This window comes from Geotrypetes seraphini, chromosome 12, assembly GCF_902459505.1.
Source record: "Geotrypetes seraphini chromosome 12, aGeoSer1.1, whole genome shotgun sequence".
In the NCBI taxonomy this organism is placed as follows: Eukaryota; Metazoa; Chordata; class Amphibia; order Gymnophiona; family Dermophiidae; genus Geotrypetes; species Geotrypetes seraphini.
Genome location: NC_047095.1, coordinates 83,189,973 through 83,203,251, shown reverse-complemented (window position 1 = coordinate 83,203,251; position 13,279 = coordinate 83,189,973). Strand labels below are relative to the sequence as shown.

The window sequence follows — 13,279 nt, the reverse complement described above, 5'->3', positions numbered from 1 at the left end:
GGGGCTTGGTGTAGAAGTACAGGGAAGGAGAGAGGGAGGGAAGGGGGGTTTAAAGAGACGTGCATATGCCGGACTTTGGGGGGAAGAAATAATAGGTCTAAAAACAGAGGAGAGGAAGGGAGAGGTGGACAATGGGATTTAGGGAAGGAAGTAACAGAAAGGGAGAGAAGTTGGACACAAGGGATGGTGTGGAGGGGGGGATAGAGATACTGGATAGGAGGGTAGTTGGGAAAAGAAAGGGAGAGATGATGGACCGTGGGGTGGTAGAGAAGGAGGGAGAGATGCTGGATGAAAGGGTAGTTGAGAAAAGGTGGATCTGTGGATGGAGACGAAAAAAAGGAAAGATGCCAGACCTCCAGGGGATGGAAGGGAAACGGAAGGGGAGGACAGAGATGGCAGATGGATGTTTAGCACGGAGAAAAAAGAAAGAAGGAGACCCTGGCAAGCAAGTTATCAGAAGACAACCAGAGCCTGGGACCAACAAGATTTGAATAATGACCAGACAACAAAATGTAGAAAAACTAATTTTATTTTCTGTTTTGTGATTACAATATGTCAGATTTGAAACATGTATCCTGCCAGAGCTGGTGTTAGACTGTAAACGTGAGCTAGGATTTAACAAAGAGAGGAAAAGTCATTTTGTTTGTTTATTTTGTTTACATCACAGCGCCAGTGTGGTTATGAGAAGGCAAAGGGGGTGAAGAGGCTATAAAATAAACCCACCAGGATGTTTGAAAAAAAACCCCAATTGGGCAGGAAAATCGAATCAAAAAATCAATTCAATAGGCTGAATCGAATCGAAATTTTTTTTTTCCTGAATCGGGCAGCACTACTGTTTACACTTAAATGAGCCTTTGACCTCATCTGCCTCCCAAACTATATGTTGATGAACTTGATTTATCCTGATGGAGTGTCTGCAACCCAGGATTCCATGAGACATTTCTGAGCAATTACAAGCACATTTTATGCTTCAACAAAGTGTACTGCCTCTAGCCTGTCCCCTACATGACTCTGATATAGCCAAAATAACATATTCTGGCTAAGATAAAGCATCTCAGGATTGAGAACATAGAATGGATTATCAAATGCCAAAAATGCTGAATCTGTGGAAATTCCACAAGGAATGATAAAAAATATTTTATTCTCTCTGACGTTTACTACACAGTGAGTATGAAATTCTTCCTGGGTAAACTAGGCCCTTAAAAGAATCCTAAAATATGTTTCCCTAAGATCAGCTTTGGTTACAAGCCTTGATATCCTCCTAATAGTTTTTAAGATATCCCAAGTATTCAAACTACTCCCCAAATCCTTTTCCCACTGATATTTAATCTCTGCAAAATCCCTAACCACCTCCAGCCCATACAAAGCCTTATGCAATCCAGAGATGGAAACTGTGGGGTCATAATCAAAAGAGAAAAACGTCCAAAAACTGGCCTTTTTTTTTTTTTTTTTTTTAATTCTTTATTTATTGTTTCAAAATTCTTAACAAAATCAAAACATTTTGTACAGAAAGATTGTTAGATCAAACACTAAATTATAAGAAAATCATTTACATGATGTAGAAAGAAAAAGTTCTAGTCGGACAATCTCAAGTCCTCTATAGTATGATCCAAGATTATTTATGAGTGAACTTTAGGAAATCAATTTATAATTCTATACAAAGGAAACAGTATCGCGTGCCTGGCTTGAGGAATTATTCTAATATCAAATCCAATTAGTTTTACTATTACGTTGTTGTTACTGTAGTAGTTGTTGTTCCTTCTTTTTCCAGACGTTTCAGTGTCAGAAAGGCTGTAAGTTGAGATGGTTCAAAAAACACATACTTATTATCTCGATACCTTATATATACATTTACATGGGAAACGTAAAAAGAAAATACCACCCAGCTGTGTAACTCCTGCTTTCATCAAAAGAAACTGCCGCCTACGATTCTGAGTTTCTCTACTAACATCTGGAAACATTTGAATTTTCAAACCCAAAAATTCTTTATTCTTGTTTCTAAAGAACATTTTCAAAATCCAATCCTTATCCGGCAACAACGCCACAGATAGTAAGAGAGTTGCTGGTTTAACCAAATCTTTATCTGATGTTTCCAGGATTGCTGTCAAATCTTGTTGAAGGTCTTGTATTTCCTGTTTCTTATCCTCCGAGTGTTGATCCCCTTCTTTAATAGGCAAATAATATACTCGAGTGAGAGGAGGCAATGATTCCTCAGGAATATTAAGTATCTCCATAAAGTACCTTTTTATCATCTCTCTCGGGTTTATAGATAGGATTTTAGGAAAATTCAACAGTCGTAGGTTACTAGTCCGATAGTTATTTTCCATAGTTTCCAATTTTCTTCTAATAATTTGATTATCTTTTATTATTGTGGATTGAACTTGTTTGATCGTTTTCACTTCGTTTTCAATTTCTCCCACTTTTTCTTTAACATTAGAAATTTCCTGTTTATTTTCCTCTATTGTCTGTTTTAGAATTTTTGTATTCTTTTCACCTTCCTTAATTTGTTTAGTTAGTGAGTCTCCCAGTTTGGAAACTAAGTCCCAAATTGAATCAAGAGTCACTTCAGCTGGTTTTTCATATTTAAAGAAAGTCTCATGTAAAGTTTGAGAAGGCTCACCTTGACTGCCTTCTGTCTGTTGGTCTGGATTTTCTCCTCCTTCTACTCTATCCGCTGGGCTTAACAAATCCATAGAGACTTCACCTTGCTGGCTCCCCAGTGTTACAGCCTCAGGGTCAGAGAGTGCTGCAGCTTCTAGCCCACTCCTTTCCCATGGGGAACTCGCACTCAGCGGTGGGGGAGGTGGATTCCTTTGGTCGGGGCTCAGCGTGGTATCCAGCCCCAGGACTTCCGGTCCGGCGTCACTCCACGCCGCAGAGTCCAGCGGGCGATTCCCCGACACCACTGACTCCCTCTGGATACGCTGAAGAAAATGCTCAATCGAAGCAAGAGGGGGGTGTTCAAGACGCCGCGAGGCAGCAGCGGCGCTCTTCCCCCGTCTCTTCGGCATCGTGACCGACGAAAATCTAGTCGCTGCTGTAATGAAAAGCGGATATACCCTCAGCGTCTCACCAGACACCGGTACGAATCGCCATCTTGGCAAAAACTGGCCTAAGTCGGCACTTGGACGATCATCAGTCAAAAACGTCCAAGTGCTGATAATAAAACCAGGTTTTGGATGTATTTAAAAACGACCTAGGCCTTCAGAGTGCCACTGAACGACCATAGCTAAATGGGGCGTTTCAGGAAGAGTGTCGAGGGCGGGATTTTGGCGGGACGTGGGCAGGCTTAGACTTAGTCGTACTGCATGTATAACCGAAAGTTATACAGCACAGCATAGACGGAACTTGGACGTTGTGACTTAGACCATTTAAAACATGGTCTAAGTCACAAAACCCACCTAAAGTCACCAGATAAGCACTGCAGACACAAACTACAGACTCCCACACACTACCCCAGTAATCACCGATACCCCCCAACCCCTTAAAAATCGTAATCACACCTTTAAAATTCAGCCTCCAGACCATCATCACCTGGCAGCCTGGCATAGGAAAGCCTAGTTGACCTGTACAGAAGCGGCTTAAGTCATCTTGGGGGGTGGGTTAGGGACCCATGGAGAGGAGGACTCATGCCCATAAGCCCCTGTAATCACTGCATTGATATTGAAACATGTGCACTCCCCTATACACCCCCAAAACCCTTTTGTACTGGCATATAAGTGGCTCCTGCAGCCATAAGGGTGGTAGATAAGTGGGTCTAGGGGATTCTGGAGGTGGTTTGGGGGCCTCACCATGACCTATAAGGGAGCTGTAGTGAGATGATGGCACCCTTTTTGTGAAGTTAACAGTAGTGCCCTTTAAAGTACCCCACTATTTAGGTGCCATGTCTGGGTGTTCAGTCCATCACTTTCCAGACCCCTCCCACGTCCAACAGGGCTTGTTCTAGGCATTCTTGACTTGGACGAAAAGTTGGATGAAAAGGTGGTATAAAGATGGACGATTTAGCAGCTTGGACAATCAGATCAGCAAGACATATTGTTAGACGATTTTTGAAACGAAAAAAAATTTGAACATATTTTTCAAAATGTGTCCTAAGCTGTTTTTTACTTTGGACGATTTGCGACTTGGATGAAAACGGACTTAGACGATTATGCCCCTCCGAATTCATTGAAAATATTTCTCAGTTTTAGTCCCATCCTATTGCATAAGGAAATCCTGTCCAAAGACCTTACGTAGTGTTGCACTTGATAGAAGGCAAATCTGTTTCCTCAGCTTTCACCCACCCAGTTCTGTAGTTCCTCAAAGGTTATATGTTCTCTCCTCTTTTAAAAGATCTTTTAACACAACCAAACCCGCTAATTCTCAATTTAAAAAAAAAGATTGGCTTTCCATCCCAGGTACAAACATCACATTCTCTCTAATTGATAACTGATCAGTTATTAAGTGGGCAGGCAGGAAACGAGGCAGGAGGCCGATCCTGCAGGGGCGTTGAGCCGTGTCCGCCCCCCCCCCCCCCCGAGACCAGCGGGGGCCTTCTCCTTAAAAGAGAGCAGCACGGAAGCTGCTTGTATTTTCACTGCTCTCAGCACCGATCCAGCGAGCAGGCAGGAAACGAGGCAGGAGGCCGATCCTGCAGGGGCGTTGAGCCGTGTCCGCCCCCCCCCCCCCCCCCCGAGACCAGCGGGGGCCTTCTCCTTAAAAGAGAGCAGCACGGAAGCTGCTTGTATTTTCACTGCTCTCAGCACCGATCCAGCGGGCAGGCAGGAAACGAGGCAGGAGGCCGATCCTGCAGGGGCGTTGAGCCGTGTCCGCCCCCCCCCCCCCCCCCGAGACCAGCGGGGGCCTTCTCCTTAAAAGAGAGCAGCACGGAAGCTGCTTGTATTTTCACTGCTCTCAGCACCGATCCAGCGGGCAGGCAGGAAACGGGGCAGGAGGCCGCTCCTGCAGGGGCGTTGAGCCGGGTCCGCCCCCCCCCCCCCCCCGAGACCAGCGGGGGCCTTCTCCTTAAAAGAGAGCAGCGCCAACGTTCGGCGCGCCGGCGAAGGCGCATAGTGCGCGCCTTTGTGAAGCGACACTTTTTGAAGCGACAAAACGTTATGATAAGTACTTCAATCCACTAAAATCGACCTCTATATACTGCACCTTTCAATAGATTTTTGACAGTATCTGCAAATTCTATATTCCTTCCAAATTGCCTGTTAAGTTGATAGTTCTGTTTATCTTCATATAGCCTGATGAGTTGATAATACTGTTTATCTCCATAATAACCTGTATGTCTTCCATATAACCTGATAAGTTGAAAGTACTGTTTAACTCCATAATAACCTGTATGTCTTCATATAGCCTGATAAGTTGATAATACTGTCTATCTCCATATTAACCTGTATGTCTTCCATATAACCTGATAAGTTGATAGTACTGTCTATCTCCAAAATAACCAGATAAGCATAGACAAACTGCTATAGCTGATACTCTTATATCCCATTGTTAGTTCTCCTTATCCGTACATAACATTGATAGCACCTACCCAGCTCTGAACTCACTACTGAGGGCTACAGACGCAACAGAACAGAGGGGAAGAAAAAATGCCCCCTCCTCCCCAACCTCCCTTCACCTCTCAGAATCTCACTCCTCACACCAAACACCAATCTGCAGACTCTCCCGCACCCTACAAAAAATTCACTATGCCCCCCATTTTTTCTACAAGCGTACTCCTACATCTACTACTCTTCCTACTCCTAACCAACAGAATAACAGAAGGATATCATACATCCTCTATCCCAACCTTAACAGAATCCCTTAGGTTCCCTCTACCTACCAGAAAACTATACTCGCACAGAAACTTGATAGACTGCTCCTCACTCAACCATATCAGCATACCAACCAGCTGGGGAAAAAGACCACCCCCAAAACTAAAATCAGCACACCACAACTATCATCCACAAACCAAAGAAAATCTCCTCCACCCAAACCTCTCACCCACTCCCCAAACACACAACACCTCATTATCCTGTGCATATATGAACATCAGATCAATAAGCACAAAAGCAGACCTTATTAAGGACTGGATAATTAAAAAACAACTAAGCTGCCTATTCCTATCCGAAACCTGGCTAACCTCGGAATCCGATCCCACCATCACAGAACTCTGCCCAACAGGTTACAAAATAGAACTGATCTGCAGAAAAAAAAAAACGTGGTGGAGGTCTAGCCATCATACTCAAAAACAACATTAATATAAAGACCCTAGACAAACACTCCACCTCCCACCTAGATCTCCTAGCCTGTCAACTATCCGATGATTCTCTCATAGGAACATTAACATGCATCCTCTGTTACTCAACACCAGGAAAATGGAATGAAAATAAACAAGCTCTCGAAGAATTTATTTACCAGAATTCCATAACATCACCTCATAACCTACTCCTAGGAGACATAAACCTCCATCTAGAAGATCACACCTCTAATCAAGTACTAAATTTTCTCTCATACCTCAAAGCACTGAACTACCAGATCCTCAACCCCCAACCCACACACGAAAAAGGCCACCAACTAGATGTCGCTGCTTACATGACCCAACACCCTCACAAACCCGAAATCCATATCTCAAATGGGACCTGGCACCCCTCCCTCTGGTCAGATCACTATAAATACACCTTTAACATCAACTGGCCTCAAAGCATCAACAAGCAACCTCCTTCAAAGCACGCCAAAAAATCGAACCCTCCACATTCTGGGATAAAGCAGACCACGCCATCAACAACATAGCCCCCAACGAATTTACATCCCAATGGCGAACCATAAGCGAAACCATCCTGAATGAGCTAGCCCCAGAAAAACTAAAATTTAAAATATGCAGACCTTCTGATAAATGGTTCGACTCCGAACTTCTCCAAGAAAAAAAGCTATGCAGACAACTTGAAAGAGACTGGAAAAAAAATAAGAGCTCTGAACACTCTAAAACAGCATGGAGAAATCAAATTAACCAATACAAAACCAAACTCAAGGAAAAACGGAAAACCTACTACTCCAAAATGATAGGCACAAAAACCCCAGACACAAAAAAGCTATTCAACCTAGTAAAGAACCTCACTGATACCAAACCTTACCTTGCCACACAAGGAATCCACCCACCGACAGCAATCCACCTAGCAGACCATTTCAAAAACAAGATCACCAACATCAGAACCGCATTCATCAACACACACACCCATCTCGCAAAGATAACAACAAACCCATCAACAGGGGAAGCCATTGTTGCAGACAGAAGCTGGTCCAACTTCCCAATCCTACTTTGGTCGGATATGAATCGACTATACAATAAATACAGCCATGCCTCCAGCGACCTAAATAATTGCCCCACCTACCTGTTATCAAACGCCTCCATCACATTCAAAACTAACTTCATGCTATGGATTCAAACCACATTGACAGAAGGCCAATTCCCACAGGACCTAGGAGAGATTTTAATCACCCCAATCATGAAAGATCACAAAGGCCCAATAGATAGCCCCGCCAACTACAGACCTATCGCTTCAATACCAATATACGTTAAAATAATAGAAGGTCTAGTAGCTCAATACCTCACTAACTACCTGGAAAAACATAACTTACTCCACCCCTCACAATCAGGATTTCGAACTAACCATAGTACAGAAACACTACTTGTCTCACTTCTAGATACAGCCCGGCAACACATCAGTAAGGGAAAAAAGATGGTGTTAATACAACTAGACCTCTCCGCAGCATTTGACCTAGTTGACCACACCATATTACTACAAATACTCGACACCATAGGGATCTCAGGCAAGGTCTACAATTGGTTTCAAGGGTTCCTCAAATCAAGAACCTACAGGGTAAAGTACAATGATATAAAATCAGAGCCATGGGCAAACCCCTGCGGAGTTCCACAAGGATCACCACTCTCACCTATGCTCTTCAACCTCTTTCTCTCCTCCCTAGGAGCCACTCTAGATAACCTAAATGTCACATCCTTCAGCTACGCAGACGACATCACCATACTCCTCCCCTTCGACCCATCAGATACCACCACCACAACAAAGCTGGAAACAACCTTAGATACAGTAGAAAAATGGATGATGGATCACAAACTAAAACTAAACTCAGAAAAAACAAAATTCCTCTTGCTCGAACAGGCCAAAACGCCTGCCATCACAGAACTGAAAATCAAAAACACCAAATACCCAATACAACCCGAACTAAAACTCCTAGGAGTTATAATAGACAGATGCTGCACAATGCAGTCCCAAATCAACAAGACGACCCAGAAAGCTTTTCTAACCATGAGAAATCTACGTAAAATCAGAAAATTCTTCAACCCAGCACAATTCAGACTAATTGTCCAATCCCTAGTCTTAGGTCTGCTGGACTACTGTAACTCCCTCTATCTTCCTTGTCCAGCCACCATGATAAAAAGACTCCAGACCATACAAAACACCGCCCTCAGACTGATCTACTCACTCAGAAAATATGATCACATAACTACTGCCTTCTTAGACTCCCACTGGTTACCCATACAAGCACAAATTCAATTCAAATTCTACTGCCTATTATTCAAAGCGTTACATGGCTCTTCCCCTTCCTACCTAAACAACCGCTTAAACCAGATCTCCACCTCAAGACACAGAAGAACCCCGAATCCTTTTGCCTTTCCCCCACTCAAAGGCACACTACGCAAGAAATTGTTTGACAACCTTCTGGCAACACAAGCAGCAAAACTCAACCATACCATCTCCAATCTGCTGACAACATCGGACGACTTCAAAACATTCCGAAAAGAAATCAAAACCCTGCTTTTCAAAAAATTCATCCAAATATCTTAACCATTCTTCACCTACCTCAAGATATTACGTCCCCAAATAACCCACCTAAACACCTTCCAAGCAAACAGACCCCAAAAATTAGATGGTAATCTTACCTACTCTAACAATATTCTCTTTGTCCATATCACACAGTTCGGCACTGTCATTTTACTATCCAACCCCTAAATCCCCTTAGGAATCTATCCAGCTATCTCCTCTGTCAAAAAAAAAAAAAAAAAATTGTATCTTCACTGGAAAATGTCCAGTCAAATCTTTTGTAATCCGCCTTGAACTGCAAGGTATAGGCGGAATAGAAATCCGTAATGTAATGTAATGGTTCCCCCCCCCCCCCCCCCCCCCAGTGAACTGTTAATGGTCTTATACACATTTCTCAAAGGGCAGAAAAGTACACATCTATTCAACCCACAGAGAAGCAAATTTCTGCGAGAGAAAGGAGAAGGGAAAATAGAACATCTTTTCTAGCTCAAGCAGCATATAAGTTGGGTCATTGAAAAGCCAGTCCCTGGTATATCGTAACAAGCATGTATGACTATAAGCACAAATGTTAGGCAAACCCATGCCCCCGATCTTCCAATTTCAAAGTAACAAGGAGAATTTTATTTTGGGTTCCAGATAAATAGGATAGATACTTGAGTTTTCATGTAACACTCAGAGATCAGGTTCTTGATCCCAAATGAGTACATTTGCTGGATGATCAAGATTTTGCCATATCTTGATGATGTTTCACGAGTCGTCTGGGCTGACTCTGTCAGCTTGCAGGTGAGAAACCATAGATGGTATAGGTCAGGGGTAGGGAACTACGGTCCTCGAGAGCCGTATTCCAGTCGGGTTTTCAGGATTTCCCCAATGAATATGCATGAGATCTATTTGCATGCACTGCTTTCAATGCATATTCATTGGTGAAATCCTGAAAACCCGACTGAAATACGGCTCTTGAGGACCAGAGTTCCCTACCCCTGCTATAGGTGAAACCTCAAGAAACCTGAGTTAAATGCATCAAGATGTCTCCTGAGTCTAACTTTTATTTCCTTTCATTGGCTCAAACCACAGGCAGTTCTCTTGAGATCAGATTCTATTGCTTTCTCCTCTGAAATCCTTCTTACTAACCTAAAAGCTTCTCTGCTTACCTCTAAAGGTCTTTATAATCTGTGATTAGCTTATACAGAAAAGAAGACCCATAAACAGTACGAAGGCTATTCAATAATTTATCTACCTCAGTAGACTAGAAAAGAAAAGTTTTCAAAAAATGTTTGTTTTAGTTTTCAATATACTCCCCTTATAGATCCATCCACTTTTCCTGCAATGACTTTAATCCTTTGAAAAGAATTCTTATATTTGACCTTAAAACTAGGATGTCACAGCTTCCTTGACGTCTTCATCACTTGAAAACCACTGTCCACGGAGAGATTTTTTCAAATCTTGGAACAGGAAATAATCTAAGGGAGCCAGGTCAAGACTGTAGGGTGAATTGGTTCAGCTGCTGAAACCCACATACTTGGATAGCAGCCTGTGATTGTCATGACATATACATCGGCGCATTGTTGTGAAGAAGTAGCACGCCTGCTGTGAGTTTTCCTTATCTTTTCTCCTTGATTGACCCCCACAAAGTGATCATTATGTTGGTGTAACTCTCCCAAGTTACAGTTGTTTTGTGTGGCATGAACTCCAGAAGCAAAAGTCCTTCATCGTCCCAGAAGACAGTTGCCATTACTATGCCTGCAGATTTATTTGTCTTGAACATTTTTGCGGTGGGAGATGACTTGTGCTTCCACTGCATGTTGACTCCATTTTGGATTCAGGATCTTTGTGTTAGACCCAAATCTCATCTCCAGTCACCAAACAATGAAAAAATACATTTGGTCTTCATGGAGCATCTACAGGTTCTCCTGACAGCACTGGAGCCTTGTGGCCTTCTGACATGGCATCGGCATTCTTGGAATCCATCTTGCATGAACCTTGGACATGCCCAACTGTTCATGAATTATTTTCCAAACTGTACCTGCCAAGATGCCTATTTATTCAGCTATTTGGGAAATCTTAATTCGTCTGTCTGACAAAATTAAATCCTCGACTTTCTTGCACATTTCTGTGGAAGCTGCTTCCACAGGCTGTCCAGTGTGAGGGTCATTTTTTTATTAACTCTTTACCCTATTAAACTGCTTGCTCCAAAATTTTACTTTGTAGGATGATGAAGCAGACTCACTATAAACTACAATCATGCGTTCATGGATCTCCTTTGGCTTTTTCCCTTCTTTTGTGAGAAATTTTATTACTGAACAGTTCTCCAAATCTAGCAGTTTCTTACTTGATTCGCACAAGGACTCTCCTGACATCCTGTCTGTTGGAATATTAGACTCACATTGAACGACAACTGTGCATGAGTAACCTTGAGACATGTCACAAAATGTATAAACTTGTTTCAACATACTTGGAACTAGGGCAATATTGTCTCTGATTTAGAGCATGAATTTGAATTTAAATTGTAGTAGGAGACCACAATAATCTTATATTCAGGCACATTGTATCAACCTGCTCACCCTTATCCACATTCTGATTTCTTCATTGCTGACTGTTCTTTATTAAGCCTATGGCACTTCTGTTCTTGATATGTATTTATTAGCTCACACCTTTTGCAACATTAGTTCGAAGTACATTGAGGAACACGGGGTATTTCCCTGTCCCTGGAGGATTTACAATGCAGAGTGTGGTATTATCATGCTTAGACTACTGCAATTTGGTGCTTCTGAGTGTGCTGCGGGTAGCCCAGAATGCGATTGTTCGAACTCTGTTTCAATTAAGAAAGCGTGATCATGTGAAAGAATGCTATATACCTTTGTATTTGTTAAAATTAGAACATCGAATCCTTTATAAATTACTGGTCATGGTGCATCTTTGTATACACAATAAGGCTCTGAAACATTTGATGGATAATATTCTGCCATATGAATCATAGCGTATGTTGCGCTCGGTGATTCACGATGACCTGCATATTCCGACAGTGAAACAGTTGTGGCTAGCCGTGTCTAGAGCTAGCATATTTTCATGTGTGGGTCCTCGCGAATGGAATAGGCTTCCAGGATATTTACGACAGCAATCTAATTTGAGTAGTTTTAAGAAAACATTGAAGAAACATCTCTTTTGTAAGATGAAATATGGGACTTGATTTATAGTTTTTTTATGCGGGGCACTGGTAGCCCCTTTGTAATTTTAGGAGGCTTTACATTATTATTATTATTATTATGTTATATTGATGTTTGATTTGTTGTATTGTTTGTGATTCTGTTTGTGTATGTTTTTTACTGTGACCCACCTTGGGAAAGGCGGGGTATAAATAAAGAAATACAAATACATTTGTACCTGAGGTAATGGAGGGTTGACTTGTTCAAAGATTACAAGGAGCAGTAGTGGGATTCAAAACAGGCTTCGATGCTTGTGTTAATTACTAGGCTACTTCTCCACACCATCTTTTTTTGTCCAATACTGATATCAAGTTATTTATTTTGTAGTTTCCAAGGTCATCCCTACAGTCCTGTACACAATATGGTATTATGCCAAGCTCCTGCTATTAATTATTTCTATAGCGCTACCAGACATATGCAGCACTGTACAGAGTCACAAAGAAGACAGTCCCTGCTAGAAATAGCTTACAATCTAAACAAACAAGGCAAACAGAATGTCATGGATACAATTAAGGGGAATATCAACACCCATGCTTTTTTCTGACTTGTTCTGGCAACCATGGGAGAGGTATGGCCAGAAGGAAAAATGAAGTATTGATGCCTCTGTATAAGACTTTGGTGAGACCTTATTTAGAATATTGTGTATAATTCTGGAGGTCGCATCTTCAAAAAGATATAAAAAGGATGGAGTCAGTCCAGAAGGAAGGCTACTAAAATGGTGTGCAGTCTTCTTGATAAGGCGTATGGGGACAGACTTAAAGATCTCAATCTGTATACTTTGGAGGAAAGGCAGGAGAGGGGAGATATGATAGAGACATAATATAAATGTGCATGAGTCGAGTCTCTTTCATTTGAAAGGAAACTCTGCAATGAGAGGGTATAGGATGAAGTTAAGAGGTGATAGGCTCCGGAGTAATCTGAGGAAATACTTTTTATACGGAAAGGGTGGTAGATGCGTGGAACAGTCTCCCGGAGGAGGTGGTGGTGGAAACAGAGACTGCGAATGAATTCAAGAGGGCCTGGGATAGGCTTGTGGGATCTCTCAGAGAGAGAAAGAGATAATGGTTACTACGAATGGGCAGACTAGAGGGGCCATTTGGCCTTTATCTGCCGTCATGTTTCTGTATCTGTTTTTGTCATTATGTTTGTCATTATGTTTGTCATTATGTTTGTCATTATGTTTGTTTCAGTATCTGTTTTTGTCATTAAATTCCTTCTTTATTTTATATTTATTTCAACTTTGTTTATAAACCGCTT

At 42.0% G+C, this 13,279-nt stretch overlaps 1 protein-coding gene across 1 annotated transcript in view; it reads left to right on the top strand.

The window, feature by feature from the left end:
- The window catches only part of NMNAT2 (nicotinamide nucleotide adenylyltransferase 2), a 130,945-nt gene that overhangs the window by 103,546 nt on the left and 14,120 nt on the right, over positions 1 to 13,279 (top strand). The window lies entirely within an intron of this gene.